The sequence below is a fragment of the Osmerus eperlanus genome, chromosome 10, assembly GCF_963692335.1.
Source record: "Osmerus eperlanus chromosome 10, fOsmEpe2.1, whole genome shotgun sequence".
Lineage (NCBI taxonomy): Eukaryota > Metazoa > Chordata > Actinopteri > Osmeriformes > Osmeridae > Osmerus > Osmerus eperlanus.
This window is the reverse complement of record NC_085027.1, coordinates 6,733,902-6,748,719: the sequence shown is the minus strand read 5'-3', so window position 1 is coordinate 6,748,719 and position 14,818 is coordinate 6,733,902. Positions and strand designations below refer to the sequence as shown.

The 14,818-nt window shown below is 45.3% G+C and overlaps 1 protein-coding gene across 1 annotated transcript in view; it reads left to right on the top strand.

Moving 5' to 3' along the window:
• LOC134027878 (AT-rich interactive domain-containing protein 3B-like) overlaps window positions 1-14,818 on the top strand; it is a 37,084-nt gene that overhangs the window by 2,728 nt on the left and 19,538 nt on the right. The gene's annotated exons all lie outside the window — the stretch shown is intronic.

The following is a 14,818-nucleotide window of genomic DNA, read 5'->3' as shown; positions in this document are numbered from 1 at the left end:
GTGGAGGTAAGTAGGAGTGCCGCCTCACAGTAGCAGACTTAAACCCTCTCAAGGGGATGGGCTCTGTGCCAAGGGCACTTTTCATTGAAGGTAAATATTTCCTCACCGCTGTGTTACGGCGTGCTGGAATGCCAGCTGGAAGGCAAGCTATGCCTGGGCAGTGGGACCGGCAGCGCTAGCAGTTAGCGCCTACAGGGAGGGCTTCTGTGGGCAACCAGTTGGCTGGTATAAAAAGCCTGGCTGCGTAGGAGATGACAGAGTTAGAGGCAGATCTTATGTATGCTGATCATTAGGTTGAGTGTGCCGCACTATCATTTTCCAGTCTTTTATTACTGTCTATTTAAAGGGGAAATGTCTTTGGGCTGTCACTCTGTACGTTTCCAAATATAGACCCTCCCCTCTTCTACTAGGCCTAGGGCCGATGTTTGAAGCGGATGTTTAAAATGACAACAGAGTAAGCCCTGGATTAAATGGAAGTCGAAAGAAACAGACAGACAGGCATGCATGCAGATACAGACAGAAAGACGGGTGGACAGATAGGCAGCAGAGGTTCAGCCTAGATGGAACACTGTCATAACCCGGTGCATAGAGAATTGTGGGGGGGGCTCATTGAAAGCGCACCACTGTAGGATCACTGTGGTAAGGGAATTAAACAGGTGTTGACCGCATTGTTGTGTCACTTCAAACAGAGGCAGGCAGCGGTGGTATTGTCGTTGGTATTGTTCAGAGGTGGCTAAACTTTGTGAAGCCTGGTGACTGGCAGGCAGGCAGACAGGGAGACCCAGATAGTGGTGGTATAGCCTAGCACAGGCCCTGTCTGTGGCCTGGGGCTTTTATTAGTTGAGAGGGTGGGTTCAGCCCCAGCTCTGGGGGGAGGGGGGAGGCTTTGTGAGACCAGAATTGGTCTGCCCTTTTTTTGTTTCCTCTCTTTTATCTTTCCTGTCATTATGTCAGCTCTGCAGTATTTAATGACGGCTCATCTCCTGAGGCAGTGTCAGGTTGCAGCCGTTGGTGGAGGGGGGAGGGAGGGGGACAGTGGAGTGGAGAGTGGGAGGCAAGGGGCCGTTTTTTTTCTCTGTAGCATTGTTTTGTTGAGGCCAGTGAGAAGTTATAGGAAAATACCACTGTTGAATAATAGCGTGGGGGTAGAGCTGTGTGTTTATGATTATCTAAAAGCAACGCCACATACAGGATACAGACAAGATCTTACTGTAACCTCAAGTGCTCCACACAGGCCTTAAAGTTAAATGCTAAATGCTTAAAGTCAAACCGATGATTTCAGTATTAGATTACATGATCTAATGTGAACTCAGGTTATCCAATTATTTTTGGCTTCTGTGTATACCTCCACTACAGTACTCTACTGTACTGAGTATGTGCATATATGTACGCGTGTCAGACGAGAGGAGGATGGAGTGGCCATGTTGTCCTGTCAGTGATGTATGTGTGGTGACCTCAGCCCAGCCCCAAACAGCAGGGTAAATAATTGTCGAACAAGGAGCTGGACAAAAGGCGTCGCGTGGAGCAGATTCAGGGAGGGTCATTGGGGCCTGTTCAGGCCTCGTCCCCCTATGGCCCTCCTCTGCATTAGGACACGCAGGCCAATTGACCCCTGTAATCTCCTCCTATGCACCCCCCCCCCCACACACACACCCCTCCCTTTCCTTAGCATACTAATCTTCTGTGATTAATAGAGTTTTAATCACGACTGTGCACCGACACGGACCAACTCCTGTAACACAGATTTGGTGTTGCTGTTTTAGTTTGAGAACCCTAATATATTTCACACGTTGCGGATGTGGTTAGCTGGGTCTGTCAGTTTCCTCTCCTATACACTTTCTGTTGTAGCTTCAACAAAGGCATTTATCATGTTAAAAGAGGCCAGAAAAACTGTGGGTGAGGCGCTACATTTGCATTGTTATTATCGCGGTTAGAAAGGGAAAGAGTTGTCTGGCAAGAGAGGACCTGGTCTTCATCCGTAAATGTCGAGCCTACCATTGCAGTCTCAACAAATGCTTGTATTCTGTCTTTGCTGCAGCCTCTCTGACTGCCTCCACTGCTGCCTGCCACCTCAATACAACAACATATGCTACTGCCTCCACTGCCTCTGCTCTGTCTCTCCCACTGCTTCTGCCCAGGCCAAACCTGTTTGTTTGAATGAATGCTGTTGCATAATTTAGCTGTCGCCACAGCAACGCATCAGTCAGGAAGTAGTGAGATGCACAGCTGCAGCGGAGGATCGATGGGGATTGTGTATGCTTTTAGAAAAGAGGAGGAGATGGAGGGAGGGGATGTTTGGCCTAATTTATGGTTCATGTATGATGAATGAGCTGGACATTGTATTTAGCAGATGTACTCAACTATGCATTTGGGACGACGGAATGTGGAACGAACGCTGCCCTGGTGCGTGCACACACTGTCAGGGAAGGCTGCTGCCAGCGTGGGAGAGATCTCCACTTCCAACCGTGACAAGCCTTTATTCTGGTTGTGGTTGGGGATGGTGGGGCCCTCGGAGGCCCATACGTAACAGGTGTAGCCTGATCTGCCTGGCCTGCTTTCTGTCTTCTTAACCTCTCTCATCTCCTGTTCATCATATTGTTTTCAATGATTTTGTTGACCTTATTCTGTAAGAGCTATCTTATCTCCTCTGTTTATCGAATCAACAGTCTTTTTGTGGCCTGTGGCAGTTGCCTTTTAGGGGGTCAGGGTGGATAGACTGATTTGTACATTCCCAGCCAATCCAAGTTTGTCAAGAAGATCTGTGTTTTAGCAGTTTTCAGATTCCAGAATGCACTTCTAATGGTCTAAATAGTTATTTGCATCTATAAGAATCTATATGTCTCTAGTATTTTGCATTGTTGAAAGCACAAAAAGGCAAATCAGATACAAAATATCTATCTATCTTGAGGTTTGGAGCTGTTATCATTTACACTTTATTTGATTATATAGTCCCCTGTAGACCATCTGTAGATGCTTATAGCATTTATTTACTATTAACAGAATGTCAACCACAGCTTTGCATATGGTCAACATCTGGTTAGGGTTAGATGATAGTACTTTACCATTCGTTGACAGTTTATAATAAATTATTGTTCCTTGCCAATTATTTTATATATAGCCTATCAAGCATTTCTAGACATGACAAATAAAGCCTACAATGTGATCAAGCTTAGTATTGTTTAGTTTTTTAATTTTAATTTCTTTTATCTTTGATTACTTTATCAAAGACGCTTTATTACTCTTGCCTTCCGTTGGGGAAAAACTATAACTGTGCAGTCCAAACTAATGTGCAAACTAAGTGATTGATAAGCTAAAGGGTTAAAGTTCTTTCCAAATTTAGCCTGTTAATTTCAGCGTTGGTCTCAATGCAGATTAGACATGCTCAAGGTGTCTGATTGCTGGTTTGTTTTTAGATTGTGGCTGTAAAGATTATGGACTACTTAATACATTTATTTCAGAATGTCTATGGACGTTTTAAATCCCATGAATGAATAGCTTTGTACCAGGCTCTGTTTTCTTATGCTAATATGTAAATATATGTAGTAATTCAAAATAGAAACTTCCACAACTAACATATTAAAGAATGTTTATATGAATCCATTTCTTTGAGTTGTGGATTCTCCTGACCCACAGGTTTTGATAATATAGTATTTCTAACTTTTCAAACAGACGGTAACTGCGTGTGAATGTCTATGGTTAGTTATGTGACCAACTGGGATTTTCTCATTGGATGTTCTGCCTGGTGTGTTTGTGGGGCTTCGTCTGGGCTCATTAACTGGAAGGCCTGGCTGTGAGGGTGTGGTGGTGGGAGAGGGGGGGCTTCTAGCACTGGGTTTGTCCACCTTCCTAATGGTTCTGCTTCATGATAGAGACTAGAATACGCTCTACCCCCGTGGAAGCAAACTGCTTGGGACATGCTTGGTTTGGATTGGTATGGAAACAAACTTAATGTGCTGTGTCTCAGCGCCTCTTCAAAGTGTTGTGCGCGTTGCCAAGTTGTGTTTGGTGAAGGGTAGATCTGCATGATCTATCCCTGTGTCAACTAAACAACTAGATAACTCACCATGTGGGTCTGGCATCATCTGATCTAGCTGGGTTGTGCTATCCTGCCCCTAACACCCTAGTGTGGGAGATTCCTTCAAGCCCAGAAATAGAGGTATTGAATTTGGTGACGAGATGGAGGGGGGAGGGGAGGGGCAAGAAGATGTTGTAAAAGGAGGAGTTGGGATGGGATGGGGGGTGGGGGTGGCTGGTTGGTTGGTCTGTCTCAACACTGCACTATGCCGCACCCAAAGGAAACATTCCAGACGGAATTAAAGAGTTAACTCTTCAAACAGTTAGGGTTCCCATTGAGGGATTCGACTAGAAGATGGGCGTGGGGGGGGGGGGGGGGGGGGGGGGGATGGGAGGACAAGCATGTCTGTTCTGCAGTCAGTCTAAGGCCTCTGATTGGTGATCTCTCAACTCATTTCACTCAGTGTCAGAGGGGCTGTAAAAGAGAGGGGGGGGAACCCTGAAGGGTCCTTCTGAATGGGACGGGGTGGAAGGAGAGGCTCTCTGGAGCAGTGAGAGACACACTTCTTTTATTTGACCCAAACAGCACATCTGCCACCACTGACAGAAGACCCCCTAGGGGAGTCTGGGGTAGCTTAACCCTGTTCTTGGAGAGCTCCCCTCCAATTGGCTTTCGCCCCAACCACGGTTATGCTAACCTAATTTAGTATGTCATCAATCATTTGATTTATTTGATATACTGTTATGCCTATAAAGGGTGTGCGTATTTGTATTGCGTGTTTTTCAAAATGTTCTTCTTTCGAATAAGTATTTTTATCATTTATTTCATCCTTTTATCATTTGTGTATTTCCATCACATGGATTAGATAGCTGCCATGTTTTTGTTAGTTTGAGGTTACCATCCTCCTTATTCGTCCAGGGAGTAAAGTGGGCCACGCAACAGGAAGCAATGGCTCCTCCAGGAGTTAATGCAAATAACGGCTTGAATCACCCCTGATGCATATTTCTGCACAGACATCTCTCACTGAAAAGCAAATAGTGAATGACCATTAGGGTGTCATATATACAGTACCAGTCAAAAGTTTGGACACATTTTCCCATATATATTTTTTTTTATTATTTCAAATCTCCCCCAGAGGATAGACTTCCATCGTCTTTGATGGAAACGGAGACAGTAATGGCTGCTGTAATTTGATACGTCATCAAGAACCACCACAAACCAGCCCCCTTCCCCCACCCTCCTTTTCCTTCTTCGTCATTGGTTCCATCTCTTCTCTGTGACCACTCCCACCTGGCATATCTCAACACCTGCTGTTTAATGAGGCCACACAGAGGAGGAAATGGGGAAGATGAAACAAAGACATCCACCAACGTGCCCCTCTCAGCCAGCCAGCTGCAGATAGGCAGAGCTTGGCTCGTGTGACACAGCTGAGCTGCCTCTCCTCTGTCTCCTGTCAATTAAGAGCCAATTCTCAGTTACAACCCCCTCTTCCGACCACAGCAGCAAGGTTGTAGCTAGTATGGGGGGGGGGGGGTTAGCCTGTGTTTTCTCCCAGAGTGTAGCGACCCGAGGCTTGCTCCCTTGTTGAAAGGGCTGGAGCGGTGGGGGGCAAGGAGGCGTGGAGGTGAGGAGTGAAAGGTGTTTGGCTATTGTTAGTGTCTGTCTGGGCCGTCTCCTAGCCTGCTGGAGGCTTGGCTTGGGTCCAGGCCCAGAGGTGATAACTGGCCTGGTGTGTCAGAGGCCCTGGGTAAACACAGCGGTTGACTTGGGGCCTGCTGGCACCCGTCCAGGTAGGAGCTGGATGGAGTAGAGAGGCTTTGCTTACACTATAGCCTGCCTGGCTATCTGTCTGCCAGGCTGGCTGTCCAGTTAGCTCACTAGTCTCAGTTCCTGTACACCAAGTGCCAAAATATTGTGTAGTGTAGTACTGTGAACACAGCCAGATGGTTTGTCTGCCAAGTACACACATATAGGCCGCTGTGTACAGTAATCATCTGCCTGTCGGCACCATTCCTCTGCACAACAGGAAAACAACCTGGCTTATTACTACCAGGGGGCAGACCAGTATGTTCTACAACATACTGTGAGTGTGTTTGTGTGTCATACACCTCTTAGTGAATTGTTTGCAAAGAGTGCCTCATTTGTAAAGAACAATGCACTATTTTAATCTAGTGTGTGTTTATGTTTAATGTATTCATATTCTATACAATTACTTTATATATTTGTTTTACTTTGTGTTCATTACATTGTTATATCTGGGTTTTTTTGCCTGTGTCTCTGCTGCCGTAACGCTCACATTCCTCCGGCTGGGAGTTGTGTTATCTATGTATAAATTGGAAATGTAATACTATGTAACAAAATAAATCATTCAAGGTGGGTTTAAGGTGTTTCTTATAGAAGACAGCACTGCAGAGAGCACATTTAGTTAAATGCCTGTAACAACTCTATTTCTGACTCAGAAGGGTTATGGTAATGCAAACTGTGTTTTTTTTTTACGCCCTCCACTCATCCTACTTTAAACTAATACTCATATCTATCAGGGTGTGTTGGATTTTTAGTTAGCATGGTTCAAACATACCTATACAAATGACAATCGGTTACAGTAGATTATTATAATAATATAGTAATACATATTTTTCCTTTTTCTTTTTTTGCTGGACTAGTTAATAGACAATCACATTCTCAATAGAACTATGAACCATGTCAACATTGGTTGGTCATTTCTAAAGCTAAGCTGGTAAATGATTTAAAGGGTGGACAAAAATGTAGCCATTAAGAGCATGCCTTTCAAGAGTAAGAAGGAGCAAGCCTGCAATAAGTGAGATATTCATTATTTTTGCCAAACTGTTATTCTTCTAAGATTGTCACTTGAGATCCGGTTCAATAAAATGAGTCGCAAATCTGGCACCTCCAACCCCCAATGGAATTAGCCTTGATTGGTCAACCATCTGGTCAAACAAAAGACATCTAGTCAAATCTGGCAACCACAATTGGATAGTGATTGGAAAACAGAGGTGTTTAGGAAATGGTTGTTAATATGGTTTCCAGCTCCATATTCTGTTCAGATACAGACACAAATCATGAAGAAAATGCAGTCACAAGATTGAAGTCATGCATTATGTGGAAGAAATAACAGTTTGTTAGCTTATATCTCATAAAACTAAGATGTTTGTGTGGTTTGTTAGATAATGACCCTTATGAACAGCTACTTCTTTTGGGTATGGATGAGTTCAATTGAAATATTTTCAGACACACTCAGTTACCAAAGTAGTTGCAAATAAGATTCAACCTCAACATCCATAAACCAATATTTGGTTTCATCAATATGTTACCCCCAAATAGGTTTATTGAAGTATTTTACAGTGATTTAATTAAATAACTTTAATATAAGAAATAATGGATTTTAAATGGATTCCTTATCTTCTTTGTATCTGAATGTTTAATGTTGCAACTGTTGGTCTTTTGTCTGTTGAGTCTGTCATAGTATAATTGTGAATATCTAGATAGATAGGTAATTGTATCGTATAGTAATGGAAGAAATCTTTCGTAAAGTAGGATATTTGTAAATATTTGTAAGAACAGCTTACAGTAATGATTGCCTACTGTATGTTACCCTCCTCTTAAACAGCTCACTCCGGCATGTTCATGTCCTGCTTCCACGATCCAGATCAGGCCTACATATGTTATCCTATCATGTGCATTCACATGACACTTAGTGACCCCCGCTTTCATAGCGGGATTTAATATTAAAAAGCAATACTAGACTTTCTAGGATGATATAATGGGCAGGCTGCTTTTAAGGACTGTTATGACAAAGTCCGTTAGTAAACAAACACATAACTGTAGACATAGACCGCCATTTGAACTTCATGGGAATGTCCGATAAAGCTGTAGCGGTGAGCAGGTGAGACCCGCTGCTCCATGGAGATAAGCTCCAGATGTATGGCGGGCAGGTCAGACCATCCAGGGTGAGGGGGTGGGGGGGCTCTCCTGGAAGAGACGCAGCCCAACACTGGACTGAACCCACCCACCCCCAGGGAGCCTGGGGACCTGTCAGAGGTGGAATGCCCTCACACACTTAACGCTTGCTGAGGGGAACCAGATACTCCCTTTACCCAACGAGATCAGTCTGTATTGATCAGCCGGGTGAAAGCTGTGAATTGTGCTTATGGCTTGAACATTTGATACTGGGTAAGATTCTGGAAAGATAGTCACAACAGAGGTCTTCATGATGAGCTTTGAATGAGGCATTGTGTTTGATGACTCCATCCCCAGACAATGACGTCCTTTTCTCATTGAAGGCGTTGTGACCCTACACCAGTTCATGTAGGATTAGATGTGATGTGTCTTAATAGCAGAAGAGGGGCTTGAAACTCTGCGCTCTGAATTCCTTTAGGCTGATGAGGATAAGAAGAATGTGTATAAATGTGCCTATCTGAGCCATGCCATTTCTTCAGCAACCATTAGCGTGGGGGTGAAGTGGATGCTTGCTCTTTAAACGATGTGAGGTATTTTTAGCCAAAGCTTTTAACCCAGTAGAAAAAAAAGACTATTTCCTTCACGTGAAGTCATGTTTTCACTGGAAACAAGCAACTATGAAATTTTAAAAGGCCTCAAATCAGTAAACCTTCTTTTGAATGGTGTTTTCATATATATTTTAATCACAAACCCTTTCTGTTCTTTGTCCCTCTCGTGTGATTCTTGTTGCTGTCATCAATAATGATCCTTCTATATGTCCCTCGGTTCTGGAGAGCCCTCACTGTAGGCCTACACTTCAGAGAACAAAACTAATAGCTCCAAATCAAATTATACGAGGAGGGGGAGGGCATAGGGATTGGGGCCCGAGTTGGGGGACAGGGGAGTGGGCCTCAAGATAATTTGTACAATCTGGATGAAAAATCCAACAGTAAATTTGAATTTTCTTGGGTTGATTCTCTGGGATTAAGTCGAGTTTCATTCTCCCGTAAACACGAGGGCTGTAGATGAGATTTGCTAAACTGTTTGCTCTGGCCTCTGAAAGGGTCTTTGAACCAATGAGTGTGAACTCCTGTCCACGGCAGCCTGTAAACGTTGCATTCACGTGAGGCGGGGAAAGGGGCCTAGCATAGCCTAGCCTAGTCAGCCAGGGAATGGGGGAGGGGCCCCTCAGTCTGTGGAATGTGGTGTCTTGGTGGAAGGGTACAGAGCTGAACAAATCTAAGTCATTTATTTGGCAAACCACACTAGCCTGTCACCAACAGCTAGGAACTATAGAACAAATGATACAGATCATTTTCTTCAAAACTGTGTTAATTTTTGTCAGATTTAAATTTTGGAACCCTGAACCCAGACACTCCTTGCTCTTTGCGACTTCTCTTATGGGATTCCTGCCTGTTGTGAGATGAAGGGAAACAGTTAGTTGGTCAACCCTGCTTGTAGTTACCCCCCCACCCCCCACTCTGTAGTATTTGTGTCTTTATTCTCTTTGCTCTGTAATTGAAGTGATTCATAGTGGGAGTGGTGGTCTGGCATAGGGCCTGGAGGGGTGGGGGTTGGAGGGGTGCACGGCCTTTCACAACCTCTAAACCCCTGTTTAGAGGTGCATGGTGTAGGATGGGCAGGCAGAGACACGCTCGCCTCCCTCCTCCCCCCTCGACTCACAGCCCCCACATCCCCGCCATCCTGTCTGCTTCTCCGCTCCCTCCCAGCCCAGAATAAGATGTCTCCAACAAGACTGGACATACGGGCCTCAGGAGGTCTGGCCTCACTCTCCAAGGCCGTCCTCGTGTGATATATGAGCTTTTTTATGCATCATAGTAACTCTCATTGTGAGCAGAGAACCAGGACGTGTGTTTGGGACTGTAGGAATTCCACCATATGTTGCCAGGGGCCAGTGAGGTGTTCTTTCCTGTGCAAATGTAGTCGTGATTAGCCGGAGCCTTTTGTGCTAGCTCACCATCAGATCCTTTACACAGCGGTTATCGGATAAAGAGCCCCATCCACTTCCTCCGCCCTCTCGATCCGCCACCCCCCATCAAAGCCACGGACTGTATGAATGATTCGATGAGTCCCGTGGAGGGATAAAGCCCCCAATTATTTGATTTGGATTACAGATTGCAGCCCCCTGCAAGGCCTGTTTGTACAAGCGTGCTGAGCAGGCACTTCCACTGTATGGGAGGCCAGAGGGCTTTTCATCTGTAGCAGGACAAAGACCCATCTTGAAGCAGCGGGTGCTTACTGTAAACGTAATCTCATTTAATCCTAGGCTACACTAGGTCCCACTAGCTAATTGGGTAGATTACAATGAAATGCGTACAATGAATTTTTTCTGTATTAAATTTTTCACTTTTTCTTTCGCACGGATCCCGCTAACTTGTGGAAGAGGGGAGGTGCAAGATTAATAACATATTAAAGAGTTTGAAAATGTTTGTTTTTAATCATAAACAGAAAATCATTCTTTTGCATAGGTTGTGTGATCCTAAACATTTTCCTATTTTCGTTTGTTTTTGTGGAAGAAAGCAACATTTTACAATGTTTTTGTAAAATGCAATTCTTATGTGTTGAAATGGAAAAGCACACATTTTTTTCTTCTTGGCATTAATACGTGCTTTTGGCCCAGATCCAGGACTATCTCAAAGGTCTAGCGGTATGCCTAGCCCACAGACAACCTTGAATATGATTAAATTACCACTCCTGTGTCTGTTTTAGACATTTCCCTCCCCTCAACTGTTTTGACAGCCAGTAATTTGGCTGGGAGAGATTAGTAGGGGGAGTGTGTTGCAGTCGGCACAGAGATGGTGACTCGTACATGCCTCTCTTCCTATGAGCAATGCCTCCATCATTGTGCGTGTGTATTCACAGATTTAGAGTGGAATGTTGAACTGATGAGAGATTTCAGTCAGTTCACCCACCCCTGCCATTGTGTGAAGCAGCTCATGCCAAGAACACAATTCTGTTCCTCTACCAATGATTTACGGCCAGTCGTTACCGTAGGGATGTTGTTAGTATGTGTGTGTGTTGTATTTTATTTTAAAAGGAAATGGGTGAGGCTCTTTGCTCAACCTGTACGATGATACTTCTAGATTCTTTCGGATGCAGTCAAGTGAAGGGGGGTTGGGGCAGGGAAGGAGAGGGGGCTCCCCTGTACCAAGTTGAGGGGTGATGTCAAGCTGTGGGGCTTGGTTTTGCCTCATCTCTGCTCCTCGGGCCGTGGTGCTGCCTGAGGATGATGAGTATTGACTGCTGCTGTGTGAGCATGCGTCCAGAGGGGGTTGGGGAGATCCCCATGTTTGCACATCCACAGCTATCGATGGGACCTCAGCTCGATGGCCGGGCAGGCCCCCGGGGGACTGAGCCTGTGGGAGGGGCACATGGAACAGGAGGTCGCTGGCAGCAGTGGAGGATTGGCGGGTGGAAGCTCAGAGGAGAAACCCAGCTCTAGCGTAGAGGAGGCACGTGCTGGTGCTTGATGAGCATTGGAGCTCCAGTTGGGGCTCCTTGGAAACCCTGCTAACAGACACAGTTAGGGTGCTCTGGTGGGAAACCCTCCTAAAAGACACAATTAGGCTCCCCTGCCTGTCTTCCTCCACCCCTACCTACCTCTAGTAGTCCTCTCTCATCTTGCTGGTTGTCCACCACATTCAAATCACACATTTTTAATCAGGCTCTTAGGATTCATGCAATTCTACAGGTTGACCTTTTTAGGCGGTGCTCAGTGGTAGAGCACATTCTGTCCATAAATTTACCTTTGCATTGACCAGCGCAGTCCACGCCCCTGCCCTCCCCTTCACAAGACCCCTTCTCTCTCCATCAGACGTCCCACTCCTCTCCGTGGGACGGGAGGAGGAAGATCACATGATCTTTATTACGAACGAGCTCCTTCATACAATGACGGCTGCTTATCAAATTGGAAAACTGCTGTCAATATCCTGGCCAATCAATTATGTCCCTTCCCCCTCCCCTCTAATAGAGCAGCAGCCATTAACCCTCCCTGTGCTAGCTCGCCTGGCTCCACCAAAATGGTGGCTGCCAGCAACAAGGCCAAACATTTGCTTTGTAATTAAGCAAATGTTTGGCCTTGTTGCAGGCAAATTCAACACCACTATTATAGTTGTGTTGAATTTGCCCTCAGGTACGGTGTGTCTGTTTGACTTGTTTAATGGTAGTTAGTAAAAATGGGAAGATATGCAAATGGTGTGTACACATCTCCACCAGCTAGTCCGCGGTGTTTCTATTATGTATTCACTGGATGTCTGCAGGCAGAGCTTTGAGCACTTCGAAGCTCTAAGTTGTTTTCTTTTACCTTTGTTTTTCCAAACACAACATTGTGTTTGTTTTAGGAAATGGACTTCTTTCAATCAAAACTTTTCCCTAAGGGTATTTCCTCAACCCTTCGAGCTGCAGCAAATCGCTGTTCTTTAGCAGGTAATCCTCTCTTGGCTCGACCAAACCTTATCATGTTCCTTTGTCAGCAGGACAGGATGTGATAGGATAGACGCATGTGAGGGGGTGGATTGTTAATTTCCTCCCACTGGCTGCACACTCAGATGTGGACCCATCTAGTGCCCGTCATTGGGCTGTGCGCCTGTCACTCACATATTGGGTCATAATGTGATTAGCCCGCCCACCGCCTGGCCAGTTAACCTGCTAACAGCATTATGTTGTAAGAGGAAGAGGGGGTGGATGGGAGAGATGGAGATGGATTGAGGAAGATCGAGGGGGTTATAGAGCAGCATGCACACATTATATTTCAATTTCTTCCTTTATTTTAATTTTTCACATTTAAATTCTGTATGTACATAACGCGCATGTCAACTAACCCCAGCCTGCAGTCCTGTCTTTAGCCTGTGTGTGTGGGGTGTTACAATGGGTTTATGTGGAGCGAAGGGTGGAGTGGATACTCTGATGAAGGGGCCAGATATGACCAGTCATAACAAAGGGAAAAAGTCCCCCCCACCAAAAAAAAGTATTGAATGATTCACTGAGGAGGAGTCAACAACCTAGCTTTAACATTCCTCCTCTGACCAAGGCTCCATTCACAAGAGCCAACACGTCTGACAAAGGTGTTGCTCAATGGTAGAGTATTTGACTACAGATGTAGAGGTTATGGTTCAAATCCCCCTGTCTGTCACTCTGAATAAAAGCACCTGCTAAATGATTACACACAACAGTACCATGAGACCTATTTAATGTCTGTTAGTTGTTGTTGGTGAACTCCGTTGCAGACAACCCAGTGTTTTGTAAGCTGTGTGTGATCTGATTTGCAGATCACACACAGACCCCCCCCTCCCCACACACACACACACACACACACTCAGTAGAAAATAGTCAGACAAGAGCTGGGGTCAGTGTGCAGGTGGCAAAGCTGGCCCTGCCTGGGGTAATGTGCTGTCACACAGACCTTTGTCACTGCTAATGTGAGGCACACCTGGAACCCCCTGCTCTTTCAGGGAAGCACAGTGTCCCTGTGTGTGAGGCCAATAACCCAACAGTCACTAACTATTGTCAACATATCACATGCACAATTTTTATATGGACCAGATAGGAAGGCTTGTTAGAGCGTTAATGGCCTTGTGCAAGCACACACACACTCACACACACACACACACACGGTAGAAATACACACATAAATGAAAATGATATAGCTCTGTAGTTTTCCATCATGCTCGCAGAGGGACAGAGTACAGTCATCGGAACTGATAGTGATGCATCATCACTGCCTGGTTATCAGTAAGGCTGGGATGAAAACGTACAGTATTCGTAAAGATTCTGTTCTAATTATCTTTGGTTATAATCGTTTGTAAGGGTTAAACTTTAACAAAATGAACCAAATACACTGTGCAAGGGTCAATAACATAATGTGCTTCCATATGCACAGTCTGGATGATGCCTGTGAAGAGCAATCTATATAACTTTCGTACTGGACATTGGCACCTATAAGTTATTTTGATAAGAGATAAGTTAAAGATATGGATTCTATAGGTTATGATAGTCAATCTGTCCTGTACTCCGAAATATGTCCACGGTTGCTTAACCATAACAAAATGATATATGGAATATTTGACATGGATGTAGCCAGCAATGTATGGTCATGTTTTTCTTGAGGTTTCTGGCGTTTCAGACCTCTGCTGTCAGGGTTATTATTGGACCTTGGTAACCTTTGACCCCCAGGCTCTAGTGTTCAGGACCTGGGGTCCATCTGCCCAATAGGCTCCCTGCTGAAATCATATCTGGTCTTGCGGCTCTAAACAATCCCCTTCACTCTGACCGAAACTTGTTTTGATATCCACTGCCTGCTTTAACAGCTTCAGTGTTTAGGAGTGACATTCCTGCTTTCCACATACCATGGGCCTCCTCCTCTACCTCCTCGGCCCCTATCTCACTCCCCTCCTTCCATCCTGTGGGGCCTTTGGCCCCCCTTCCTCCTCCGCACACCCCATTAGTTGTGTATGTGTGTGTCACTATCACCCCAATGATCTGTGTCTGTTTGTGTTTGCTGAGTAACCACTGGCCAGCCAGCCCCCACAGCTAGCCTGCCTCCCTCTCTGTCATTCTGCTCACCTTAGCCCTTGTGAACTTGGCCGGTTGGGTGGACTTCCATTCCACTCAGTAGTCTCCCGTTGTGAAAGAGGTTTTGGGCGGGTTTGGGCAGGACCCAGATGCTGGAGGGTCTGGTCTAATGCTCTTTAGAAGGGGGGGACGACGAAGGGAGAGAAAGTTTTACAGGAGGGGAAGCAGAAAAGGGACACCACAATGAGGACACTTCACTGCCCAACTTGTGCGCCAATATTTGGCACCTCTGACGATGTGTGAGTGTGTGTAACT